The sequence below is a fragment of the Sarcophilus harrisii genome, chromosome 3 (assembly GCF_902635505.1).
Source record: "Sarcophilus harrisii chromosome 3, mSarHar1.11, whole genome shotgun sequence".
Classification (NCBI taxonomy): domain Eukaryota; kingdom Metazoa; phylum Chordata; class Mammalia; order Dasyuromorphia; family Dasyuridae; genus Sarcophilus; species Sarcophilus harrisii.
In genome coordinates this window covers 580,099,751-580,113,909 of record NC_045428.1, presented here as the reverse complement: position 1 = coordinate 580,113,909, position 14,159 = coordinate 580,099,751, and the positions used below count along the sequence as shown (strand labels likewise).

At 33.2% G+C, this 14,159-nt stretch overlaps 1 pseudogene; it reads right to left on the bottom strand.

Moving 5' to 3' along the window:
- LOC100920546 overlaps nucleotides 1-9,565 on the bottom strand; it is a 153,238-nt pseudogene extending 143,673 nt beyond the window's left edge.
- Between the last annotated feature and the right edge of the window lie 4,594 nt (nucleotides 9,566-14,159).

Sequence of the window (14,159 nt, the reverse complement as noted above, 5' to 3'; positions counted from 1 at the left end):
TGCTTTTGAACAATGATTCTGAAACTCAGGATAATAGATGCATAGAAGTATGAGAAATAATTCTGAAGGTTCAGACAGAATAACTAATATAGTTTTCACAAATGTATGTTTTACTGTTTTCCAAACATATGAAGATATTAGAATGAGTATGTTGCAATAGAAAGAGTACTGGCCTTGGAGTCAGGAATAATTGGCTTTAAATTCCATTTTTCACACTTACCAGTTGTTCAACTATGGGAAAACCCTTTAATATATGTGTGTCTCATACAACTTTTGAGGATTTAGCTACAAAGTAATAGACATATTTTGTTCTACATGATTCAACTAGATAGGCCAATCAATGGATGGAATTCTGAGCCCTGGATTCAGGAAAACTTGTCTTTAAATCTGATGTCAAATGCACATTAGATATATGATCATTGGCCATATATGATGGGATCATCTAACTTAATTCTGCCTCAGTTTTCCAGGAATTAAACATAACTTGACTCCAAGTTAACACATTTTCCATTATATCATATATTGTGTATTTCCTTATGTTCTTGATATTGATAAAAATACAAATCCACTTAAACATCAGTGAATTGCTAATAGCATCATGATCATTATGGATCTTCTATTAAGCAATACATATTAATAATACAATTACTATCATTTCACATTGATGGAAAATTTTAAACTAAAAAGGGGCTTTTCCAACCCAAAATGGTTATGTATTGACGAACTATATAGAAGGTGTACAGATTTAGAGATAGAAGAGATTATAGAGATAGGTGAGCCCTAAGTAGTTCAATGAAAAGGATATTTGGAGTTTTAGACTTACATATAATAAATTTGAATCTTATTTCTGCCACCACTAAGTATGTCTTTGGGTTATCCCCTTGGACTTCAGCTTTTAAATTTTTAAAATGAGAAAGTTGGACCAGAGGCTCTAAGTTCCTTTCAGACTTAGATCAAGGAATTTATAAGCCATTTCTTCTGGCAAAACAAGAAATTGAGGTACATGAAGGAAAGAGGTTTACTTACATTCACGTAGTTTATAAGAAGTAGTAACAAGATTTTAACTCAAACTGACTTCAACCCGGTGCTTTTTCACAACTCCATAATGCCACCCAGATACTGAAGTTCAGACAGGTTTGGGTTTAATCTTTACTTCTACCTTCCCCCCCCCCCACCCTCTGATCCTTGTCTTCCTTATAAGATCTTGAAGCAAAGAGAAGATGATTTTCAAACTGGATTCCATCTCTTTTTCTGTCAATAGCCACTTCCTAATGAAGTTAGAAATGAAAATAAAGTAGTTATTTAGAAAAATCTGTAGAAAAAACAAGGTTTTCTTTTACGCAAATCGCTGGAAAATTCCTACCTTGCCAAGGTTCATAGACTCATTGATTCTTGGTATTAAGAAACTTTAAAGGCCATTTAGTCCAATGCACTCATTTTGAGAATCAAAGGCTCATGAGTTCATAAATTTAGAACTGGAGCTCTCTCATTTGAAGATGTATAAGAAGAGATAATGTATTTGGCATTGGAAAAGACCATAGACAATAGCTAATACAACAGCTATTCTATTACAGAGTGTCATAGTTTTAAAACTAAAATTGTTTCTTAATGCCAATCTTCTCATTTACAGATCACAGAACTATAAAATCCTAGATTTAATTTTGGAAGGAAACTTTAAAAAATTAATATGCATCTAGTACCACTTCTATGAATAGAATTTGAAGTCAGATCTTCTTACTCCAAATCAAGCACCTTGTCCATGAGACCAATGAGGCAGAGAAGTCAGTATGATTTCCCTAGTTTGCTTTGCATCTGATGAGCATTCTATGAGTTCCAGACTCTTTCCTGAAAAAAAAAAAAATTAGAATCTAATTTTCTTTAACCTAATTCTGAATCCCTTTTTACCACCTTTTGCAATCGGTCCAGGCATTTGCCTGGGAGATGATCCTCATGTGTAAGCCTTTGCTAGGACAAAAGCCACTTGACCTAGTTAAGTCACCTGTGCCCTACTTTGGAAACATAGTTCTTAAACCCTCAGCAGAAGACTGACTGATCAGCAAAGTACTTCCTTCCTAGACTGTTCTATAGAATGGAATCCTGGGAGAGAGCAAGACTGACAGCGGTTCACAAACTCCTTTTTTTAGAGTGCTTCAATCTCCAGAGATCATCCCCCACAGAAAGGCCGAAATTTTCACTTACCTGCCACTCTATGGTTGCAACCAGCTCCATTCATAGAGATGAATTAATCCCTTTAAGTACCTTGGCTGACTGGATGATGTTTAAGTTGCCACTCTCCAGATTTTAAAAAAATCAAAATAAAATTTAAAAAAGATGGAGAAGGAGGGACTATGAAATGACTTATCCAAGATTACAAGAAAGGTTAGAGACAAAACTGGAATCTGTTTTTCATAACAATTGGGAGCTGTCGATCATTGGCATGGGGAAATATTCCAGACCTCAGAAATAGAAATTTCCACCTCATGCCAGATAAAGCTATTTCTGCTTTTAGCACTCATAGTTTTGGAAGAGAATATTCTGTTTTCACAGATTAGTGACATTATATCCCTGCTTGTGAACTCATTCCTTCTGAGGTGTCATAGGCCTTTCAGTCAAAGACATTGATTTAATTAAAAAGTTAGATGTGGACAGCATGTGCCAAGAAGGGTATTTTTAACCCATTTATGAAAAAGAGACCTACAGAAAGGAGAACAACATGTACATTTGAAGTTTTTCCACAGTTGACACAGTCCAGGTAAAATGCCATACTACTCCATAAATTCCTTATTATATCTAGGATTTTATATATATATATATATATTATATTATATATATATCACATGTATATATATATATATATATACATGTGTGTGTATTAAACTTGTAACTGTACAACCTGGCCAATTTCTATCTTTCTATCTTTCTAACCTTCTTTATATTCTCCTCTTCCTCCAAACATACTAGGATTCATCCATCCTGGTCTGCTATTTCTTGCACACAATATTCCATCTCCTATCTATTTGCCTTTCATTGGCTATCTCACCATGTCCATTCTGCTTTCCCTACTCATTTCCATGTTTTAGAAGTTCTGACTCTCTCAATGTCTCCAATCCTACCTGCTGTAAGAGTTTTTTTTCCTATTTTTTCTGGTAATTAGACCATTCTCCTTTAAAGTTACAACTACTCTGTATTTATGATGTGTATATATATATATATATATATATATATATATATATATAGTTGGTATATGGTGTATGTATATATATATATATATATATATATATATATATATATATATATATATATATATACCATACTGATGTATAGTATGTATACGGTGAATGATGGAATCGAGGAAGCAATACCCAATGTGAAATAAACATATGACAAATTCACAACGGCCATTCTCTCTTGCCAAAAGGAAAGTTTTTTCAGGAGAAGAGTTTACAAACCAAGTAAGAAATGAAATTGGAATCAGGAGTGGAAAATATGAAATAGAATTGGGAGAGCATATAGTTAGGAAGAATCTATTAAAGGAATATGCGGGCTATTGACAGGCAGGTTAGATCCATAGAGGAGTTTAGCAGACTAACCAATTAGATTAAGGAGAAAGGTACCATTAGGGGGACGGCACTATGGGGAGAGAGAAAATACATCACAGTGGGTTTAGTCCTGAAAATAAAATATCAAAGATCTTCATCATTAGTAGAGCTTTTATAGGGGAAATAAAGCCTTAGGGTTTCTCTAATTCAAAGGTGGGAAATCAAGAGTTTGGGTCAGAGAGCTAGATGGAATGCACCTGGAAAACCAGGTCCCAGACCTGTCTAAAGATATCAAAGTGGAGATTGTCTGGGAAAGCTAACTTCTTTTTTGTATACAATTACCGTTGATACAGTATACAATTTTCTTAATTTATGGTAAAAAGACAGTTTTGGAAAACTAACTTCCATCAAGGTTGCTGTGTCTCAAAGGTTGTTGCAAATGTCTTTAAAGATGCTAACTAGATTGGAGACAGGATGGATGAATTAACAATAGACTCTGACTTCACATAATTCTAATTGAACAGGATTTGGGGTTCTTCCTGACTGGGAAAGAGAGTAAGTTACGTCAGTGAGTATGCCCTGTCCCCATTAGAATGAAAGTACCTGGAGGGAAAAGATTGTTTTTGACTGTGAGTGGATCAGAAAAATGAGGAAAATATGCATCCATAAAGGGTACTGTGAGGACTGAATGCGGATCACAACATGTTATTTTCACTTATTTTTGTTGTTGTTTGCTTGCTTTCTCTTTCTCATTTTTTTCCTTTTTGATCTGATTTTTCTTGTGCAACATGATAATTGTGAAATTATGCATAGAAAAATTTCACATATTTAACAATTATTCAATTGCTTGCTGTCTAGGGAAGAGGATAAGAAAAGAAGGGAAAAATTTTGGAACATAAGGTTTTGCAAGGGTGAATGTTAAAAACTATCGTTGCATATATTTTGAAAATAAAAAGTTATTATTTTAAAAATGAGGCAAAGCAAAGATAAATGAATTGTCACACAGTTAGGAAATGTTTTTTAGGTTTTTGTGCATTTTCATTTGTTTACTTTTTTCAATTGTATTTTATTTTGATCTTAAGAAATAATACAGGTATTTCTATACATAGTAGAACGGAAAAAATAATGCAAATAAAATTGTAAATCTATTCTGTACAACTTGTCATTCCCTTTTAAATATATAATAATTATTATATAAATGTTTTTAGAATTGCATTTTAATTTATAGAATGAAACAGATATTTGCATAACAATAGTGTCAGTAATAATAGTATAATAACAAAAGATGATTTCACATGAAGCTACAACTCTTCTAGGTATAACTAGCTGGTAAGTATTAAAGGAAATACCTGAACTCAAGAACTAATATCTGAAAGCAACTATCTTTCCAAAGTAATTATTTTGACTTTATTTTTCAATCTGAAGAATATAGAAAAAAGTAAAAGAAATAATGGAAAAATGGTTGAGTTTCAAGTAAGAGAATAGATATTATGCTATTGGCTTTACCACTAGTGACTTTGGGTAAATTGATTAACCTCTCAGGGCCTTTGCCATCTCTCATATAAAATAGTAAGGTTGATCTAGAACAGGATTTTTAAAACTTTTTTCCACTCATGACCTTGGATCTATATAGGTATATAAAATATGTACATATATCAAACATTTACTGAAAATAAATCATAATTTTCCAACCCCAGTGTTCAGTTACAATATGAGGTTGCAATGTGACTCAATATGGGATTGCAAAACACAGTTTAAGAAGGTTTGAGCTGGAAGATCACAAAGGTTTGAGAAAGAATCCATCTTTGTTTTTTTTTGTTTTGTTTTGTTTTGTTTTGTTGTTGCTATTATCATTGTTTTGGTTTTGTAATTTTTATTTTACTTAAAATTAAATACCAAAGAAGAAAAGGAAAATAAATCTATGTATAAGAGACCGTATGTGATATAAATATATCACTATTTATATAAATATATATATATATTTATATATATATATAAATAAATATATAAATATATTCAATATAAAACAATATATTTTCATTTCAAGGAAACCTATGTAACATTGTTTTCACTCAGTTTTTCTTTGTTTTCTTTTGTTTTCTATTTTCTTTTGTGCATTTTTACCTTATTTTTTTCTCCCTTCCTTCCCTACCTTTTCTTCCTTATCCTAAAGAAGGCTATAATTAAACATGCAGAAACACAAGCACACACACTCATGCATACACACATACATACATATTCATAATCTTCTTCCATTGTTAAATATTACAACTCATTCAGTAAATGCTATATAAAGTTTACTTTCTCAAGGATATTTAGCTTTAATCCAAGATTTTACTTCTTTGTGTAAGTAAGAATTGTCCCCAAATCTTAGCTAAGGCTCAGTATATGAATTTCTGGCTTTGAGACTTTGCTTGCACCATACTGGTACTTGGGCTGGCTGGGAAAAGTACAATCTACAGAATCACTGTTTGAAAGCTATTCAAAATCCATCTCAATCAATTTGCATTTAATCAGGAATATTCTCTAAAATATCTCCACTGAGTGGTCATCATACTTTTCCTCTAATACTACTTGAATTTAAAACAGTCCATTTTAATACCAATGCATTCTTGGTATAGTTGTAAACTTATATTCCATTTTAAAGAGCAATTTGGATGTAAAATTGTGTATACTCTTTGATGTACCAGTATCATTACTGGCTCCATATCTCAAAGATATTATAAAATAGGCGATAGGACCCATATGTGCAAATATGTTTATAGCAGCTTTTTTGTGGTCACAAGGGTTTGGAAATTAAGTGGAAATTCCCATCAATTGGGGACTGCTAAATAAGTTATGGTGTATGAATATAATGGGATATTCTCGTTCTATAAGAAATGATGAACAGGCTAATTTCAGAAAAGCCAAGAAAAATTTACATGAATTGATGCTGAGTGAAGTGAGTAGAACCAGAAAAACATTGTACACAAGAATAGCAAGATTATATGGTACCAACTATGATAGACTGAGCTTTTTTCAGGCATACAGTAATCCAAGAAAATTCTAATAAATTTGGAATAAGAAAATACCATTTACATCGAGAGAGGGAACTATGGAAACGGAATGAGGATCAGAGTCTACTATTTTAATTGTTTTCTTATCTTTTTCTCATGATTTTCCTCTTTTGCTCTGATTTCTCTTTCACAACATAACTAATATGAAAATATGTTTAAAATGGTTGTTGTTTGTCCATCATTCTTGAAAATTCGCACCACAATAAGGAGTGACACCATGACAGGATAGTAAATTTAATTTGAGTGAGGAAGGATTTTGCATGGTCACATGCCTTATTTTCCCTTCTAGAGCCATATGGGTCTAGTGGCCAGATATATATCAAAATAACTGAAGATGGCCGGGGATACAGTGGAAGACCATGACCTTTTTAAGCTAAGGTCTTTACCAGGTCTCTGTTTGATTGCAACAGCACCTATTCGGTGATTAAAGCTATATAGTAATTAAGGTGAAGAACTGCTCTTTCAGATAGGCAAAATACACATTTAAATAAATAAATAAATGAAGATGGGAGAGGAGCCCTCAGGATTTTTGGCCAAACTGAAATAATTCATATCAGATTGTTAGCTGTCTCTGGGAGGGAAGAGGTAAGGAATAAAGTGAGGGAAAAAATGGAACTCAAAATATTACAAAAATAAATGTTGAAAACTATCTTTACATAAAGTACTATTAATTTTTTTTTAAGACAGTCCATTTTATTTTTGGAGAATTGTAATGATTCAGAGGGCAACTGGGTGACATAATGGATAGATTACTAGGCTTAGAGTCAGGAAGACTCATCTTGATAAATTCAAATCTAACCTCAAATACTTCCTAGCTGTGTGCCCCTGGACAAGTCACCTAACCCAGTTTTCCTCGATTTCTCAACTATAAAATGAACTCAAGAAAATCCAGCATCTTTGACCAGAAATTCCCCAAATTAATGAAAAGTTGGCCACAGCAAAAATGAGTGAACAAAAACAATGGTTCAGAAGTTACAACTATGGGGTAGCTAGGTGGTGCAGTGGATAGACTACCAGGTCTGAAGTCAGGAGGATCAGAGTTCAAATCTCACCTCAGACACTTAACACTTCCTAGCTGTGTGACCCTGGGTAAGTCACTTAACCCCAATTGCTTCAGGGGAAAAAAAAAGTTGAAACTACCTATATAAGGCTACAGGTATTAGAGATAAAAGGAAACTTAGACACTACCAAGCTTAAGTGTTCTGTTTCACAGAGAAGAGAAGGAAGAAGCATTTTGATATAAAACAGGCTCTGAATTAGAGATGGCAGATCTGAATTCTGATCTTGCCTTAATAAATTTACAGCTATGTAACTAAGAGCAAGTCCTTTTTTTTTTTTTCGTTCTTAGTTTGTTTTCACAGTTGTAAAATGAGAGTACTTGACTAGAAGGGAAATTAAGTGTCCCTTTCAGATCTAAATCTTTGGATACAATTTCAAAGATTTTTTAACAAACCTAGTACCTGCTATGCAAGAGCTAAAAAAGACAATAAAACATGAAATGGAAGAACTTGGAAAGATCTTTGAACATAGAATATCAGGGTCCTTAGAAAACACTCAGAGCTAGAGGGGATCTTCATGGTTAACATTTATATAATGATTTAAGTTTTTTTTAGAAAATATTTTAAAAGTATCTTCCTCAAAAAATCCTTTATACATATTATTATTATTCCCATTTTAGAGATCAGGAAACTGAGGCAAAAAGTGGTACCAGAGAACAATGAGTATCAAAGCTGGTTGAGTTCTTAGAACACAGAATGTCAAAGTCATAAGGCACTTAAAGACACATAATGTTGAATCTGCGTCAAAGTCAGCAGGGTTTCTAGAATACAGAATGTCAGAGCTAGGAGAGGTCATAGAACAGGGAATGGCAGAGCTGCAAAGACTCTTAGAATGCAGAAGATCCCTTAATGGCCCTTAGAACACAGAATTTCAGAGACAGGAAGGACCATCAAGATTCATAAAAATCCAACACTTTTATGTTAAAGAGGATACCCACAGAACAGAAATGGTATAATTAATTAATTAATAGGTTGCAGAACTGTTTTTAAACCTAAGTGCTTTGACTACAAATCCTAATTTTTTTACTGTAAGAAATAATATCCTATAAACACATGCACATGTGTAATATGTATGTTTGCATATATGTATATGACATGTATAAAATAGAGATCCATAGGTTTTATTAAAATAATACCCTATGAATACATACATGTATGTATATTTTGCATGCATGTATATGCTGTGTACATATTATATGTGCATGAATTTTTCTTAGAAATACTTGAATACATACACATGTGCATATGCATGTTTTCATCTATATATATATATATATATATGATGTGTATATATTATATATACATATATTTTCTAAGAAATAATATCCTATAAACGTATATACATGTGTATATGTATATTTGCATCTATGTATATGATGTGTATATATTACATATGCATGCATTTTGTAAGAAATAATATTCTATGAATGCCTACATATATGTATAAGTATTTTTGCATCTGTATATGATATATATATATATATATATATATAATACATATTTTGTAAGGAATAATACCCTACAAATACATGCACATGTATATGAATGTTTGCATATAGGTATATGATGTATGTAAAACATATTTGCATATATTTTATAAGAAATAATATCCTATGAATACACACATATGTATATATGTTTGTATATAAGCATATGCTATGTGTATATTACACACATAATGCATATATTTTGTAAGAAATAATATCAATGAACACATATACATCTGTATATGTATGTTTGCATCTATGTATATGACATATATACGTTACATATGCATGTATTTTTGCAAGAAATAATATCCTATGAACACATACACATGTGTATGGGTATGTTTTCATCTATGTATATGATGTCTATATAATATATATGCATGTATTTTGTAAGAAATAATACCTTGTGAACTCATACACATGTCCGGATATATGTTTGCATCCATGTATATGATGTGCATATATTATATATGCATGTATTTTGCAAGAAATAATATCCTATGAAGGCATACACATGTATATATGTATGTTTGCATCTATGTATATGATGTGTATATATTATACATATACACACACATATTTTATATGCACATAGATGCCCACCCAAACACATGTTTATCTCCCTGACACTGTGGGTGCCTCCAATGTTTGTTCTGCAGCAGCTGTTACTTTTTATATCCTTTTTCCCTAAGTCTTGGATGTTGAGAGGCAGAGGCACCAGGTGTGCCTCTAACTAGCAAAATTAGGAATCATTCAATGCTTTGATGGCGCCAATTAGCTTCCCGGTATGAGTGCCAAGATTTTTTCTAATTAAGGCAGGCACAGTTTCTCAGTCTATAATAATCTCATTTAAAGTGTGTCCAAAACACTTAACATGCTTTATATAGGGACAACATTCAACATACATTTTCTTATCCATGTAAAACTGCAAAAATCCCCAGAACGCTTGTGCCTTTTGCTAGTTGTTCTCTGTACCTCACCAAAGCACATTTGTAGGAGTGGAGCATTGCTGGGTCAAAGGCAGTTGACTCTGTTGGGAATCTCAGACAAAGGCAAAGGCAAACCAATTTCTTTACATGTACTCCTCTTCTCACTTCCTTGCTACTACTTGGGTTACTCAGAATGCTGATTTTGCTAGTTGGATGGTTCCGTGGTCCAATCCTTGAAGATTTCCATCCATGGGAACCCTGGAGCATTAAGCCACCCATGTTTTGGGTACCTGCTATTTCTCATTGTAGAATATAAATTTCTGGAAAGAAGAGAATATGTAATTGTTATTCCTTTATCAAGTCAACAATGAAGATATCTAAGATTCTGTGATCATACTAAATATTTCTGTCTAGATGAAATAGAATGGAAACAAACAAAACAAAACAAAAACAAAACAAACAAACAAAGAAACAAAAAACCTAAGAACTACTCCAGGGTCTCTGATAAGTGCTGAGATTGAGTTCTGTTCAGAAATAAAAGGAAAGGGATATAGAGATTATGCCAGTCTTTTCTCTTATATTTTTATATGGAGAACAACATAACATTGGAGGGTTTAGCTTCAGAGTAGATGGAAATGCCCAGTAATCCAGAGGGCAAACCAGCAGGGCAGATAGATGGTAAAGCCTAAATAAAGGATCTTGAAGCAATGACAATGACTAGTGGAAAAAAAAGGGATGAGACACAAGACCTAGAGAGATGCAGGACTCTTTTGTTACCTCAGATAGGGCAGAGGAACAGTGAAATCCATATCTATCAGCAATAATCTAACATCCATCCATCCATCAGGAAGCCTGTTGGAGTCTGAGTTGTTGCTGCTGCTGCTGTGGTGTATGTATACATACTCACACTCACACCCATGGGCTCCCCTATGGGTTACAAGAATTGTTTCTTTGGGTCCCTCTGCTCTCTGACTTGCCCATCCAGCATTTGGATGTTCCGGAGCCATCTTAAACTCAATATATACAAAAAACAAACAAAAAAATGAACTTTTCCCTCATATCCCCTCCTCTTCCAAAGTTCTTTCTACCAAAGCCACTAATTCCACCTCCCAAAGTCCATAATCTTGACGTCATTCTCTCTTATCCTATATTCCCAATCATTTTCCCAATCTTTTCATTTTTATCTTACAAATATTTTGAATTTGACTTGATTCTTGACTACAGAGTCACCACCACAGTTTTGAGCCTTTTTTAAACTAACATAGTACTTCCATCTCTTCTAGACTACTACAATAGTCTCCTCATTGAGCTCTCTGCATGAAGTCTCATCACAACACAAAGCTATCCTTCACAAAGGGGCCAACAAGACTTTTTCTTTAACGTAAAACTGACTCCCTCAATAAATTTCAGTTGTTTTTCTGTTGCCTCTAAAATCAAACTGATATTTTAAAACTCGACATAACCTGATCCCAAACTATCTTTCAATCTTCAAAAAACATCCTTTCACTTCCTTACCATCTAAAAAGATGGCATTATGTATTCCTCTCACATAAAACACTCTACATCTTTTTTCCATGCCATAACATTAGCTGCACCTCATGTCTGAGATTCCCTACCTTATGTCAACTTCATAAATCTTTTTTTTTTCTTTTTTGCTTCAAGTCCTCACTCATGTACTGCTTTTGATTTGAAATCTTTCTGATCTTTGCAAACATTATCATCTTTCCAATCTAATCACCTCATATTTAACTAATCTGTAATTAGCCTAGACGACAAGGTAGATAGAGTGCCAAATCCAGAGTCAGGAAGACTCAGGTTCAAATCTGGCTTGAGACACTTTCTAACTGTGACCCAGGTCAAGCCACTTATCCCTGTTTGCCTCAATTTCCCCATCTGTGAAATAAGGCAGAAAAAGATATGGCAGCCCATTCCTGTGTCTTTGCTCGCTCCCACCCACCCCCCCAAATCAAATGAGATCATGAAGAATCAGACATGAATGAACAGCAACAAATTATTTTCTTTTTATTTATTCCATGCATATATATACTTGTAGATATATATAAACATACATTGTTTATATTTATACATGCATATATATAAATTAATATAAATTTATGTATAAATAAATATGCATATATGCACAAACACATTTATATATGTGCATATTATTTGTTGCTATATAAGCTAAGTTCCTCAGGAGTAGAATTTTTCGTTTATTATTTTTGAATTCCCAGATAATACAGTAACAGCTATATAATAGATGGCTAAGAAATCCTGATTGGTCGAGGAATGGATTGATTGATCCTAGTCTTATTTCCATAGCATTTGATCAATTAAACACATTTTCCAAAACAACCATATGGAGTAATGAAGGCCTGGATTTTTGGAAATCAGTTCAAATCGACTTAGTTTCAAATCCCAGAAACTATTTGATATTTGAATTGTCAGTTCACATCTTTTGGACTTGGTTTTTTCATGTGGAAAATGAACTGATTGGAATAAATGATTACCATGTTTCCTTCTAACTATAAATCTATGGTAACTGGAGATTCTTTACTTTTAAAGATAAGGAAATCATAGAAACATTTGAATAAGTAACTCCTATAGGTATGGGGGTCGGGGAGAACAGAATATTATAGTGGAGAGAGCTGACTTAAGGATACCTGAGTTCAAGTATAGGTTCTGACTCATATTTACTGTGTGACCCTGAGCAAGTGACACCTTCTCATGGTGCAGCATAATTTAAAGAGCAATTGTCAATCTGCATTTGAACAGGAACATGTTCCACTGGAAGTTAACATTACCAATGAAATCACAAATCTCCTTCCTTTTTTTCAGTATTTACTTCTATGATCTTCAGTTTCCTATCTGTTATAATATGGGTAATAATACTTCATTAACTACTTTAAAGAATTTTACTTAAAACTTGTATTTCTAGTTGAGTAAAATGTTTAAAATTCATAAAATGTGAGTATTCCAAGAGTTGCTATGGTTTAAATGATATATGAGAGGCCAATCTTGATTTTTTTTTTCATTTTACCTATGCTTAATCTCAGAAGACTACATACTCTTGTCTCTGTACCTGAACTGGAAACCTTTCCAGCTGAGCAGGCCTTGACATACCTTGATCCCAAGTATCATGAACTTTGAGAAGGTAAAGTCACTTTCATATAACAATGAAACATTTGATGAAGACCTTAATGGGATCCCTTTATTGCTGTGTACAATGTTCTCTTGGTTCTACTCACTAGTGGCATTTAGTATCAGCACATGTAAGTCTCTCCAGGTCTCTCTGAAATTGTCCTGCTTATCATTTCTTATAGAACAATAATATTCCCATAACATTCATGCACCATGACTTACTCATTCTCCAACTGATATACATCCACTCAATTTCCAATTTCTTGCCACTACAAAAATGGGCTGCTACAAACATTTTTTCCACAATAGGTCCTTTCCCCCTTTTTATGATTTCTTTGGAATACAGGGAGAGACATTGCTGGATCAAAGGGTTTGCACAGTTTAATAGCCTTTTGGACATAGTTCCAAATTGCTCTTCAAAATGGTTGGTTCTGTTCACAATTCCACTAACAATGTATTAGTGTCCTAGTTTTCCCACATCCTCTCCAAAATTTATCATTATCTTTTCTGTCATCTTAGTCAATCTGAGAGGTATATAGTGGTTCCTCAGACTTGAATTGATTTGAATTTCTCTGATGAATAGTGATTGAGGGCATTTTTTTTCATATGACTAGAAATAGTTTTAAGTGGGGTTTCTTTATTTAGAAAAGAATGTTGGGTCTCTAAATGCAGCTCTTCTTAGCTATTGGGTCTCTGTTCCTCCACCTCTATATTTTTATGAAAATCCATTATGGAAACCACACATTGTTGGGAAGCAATGTTTATGTATAAGAGGAAAAAAGGTTATTTTCATAAAATCTCATCAATAATTATTATGATGAAAATAGAGTCAAATCACAACTATCAATCATTATGGCAAATGCATGTAGACTGGCATCAAATGACCTAGAATCATGTTTTAGTTCTATCTTTTATTTGACCTTGAAATGGTTCATAGAGTAATACT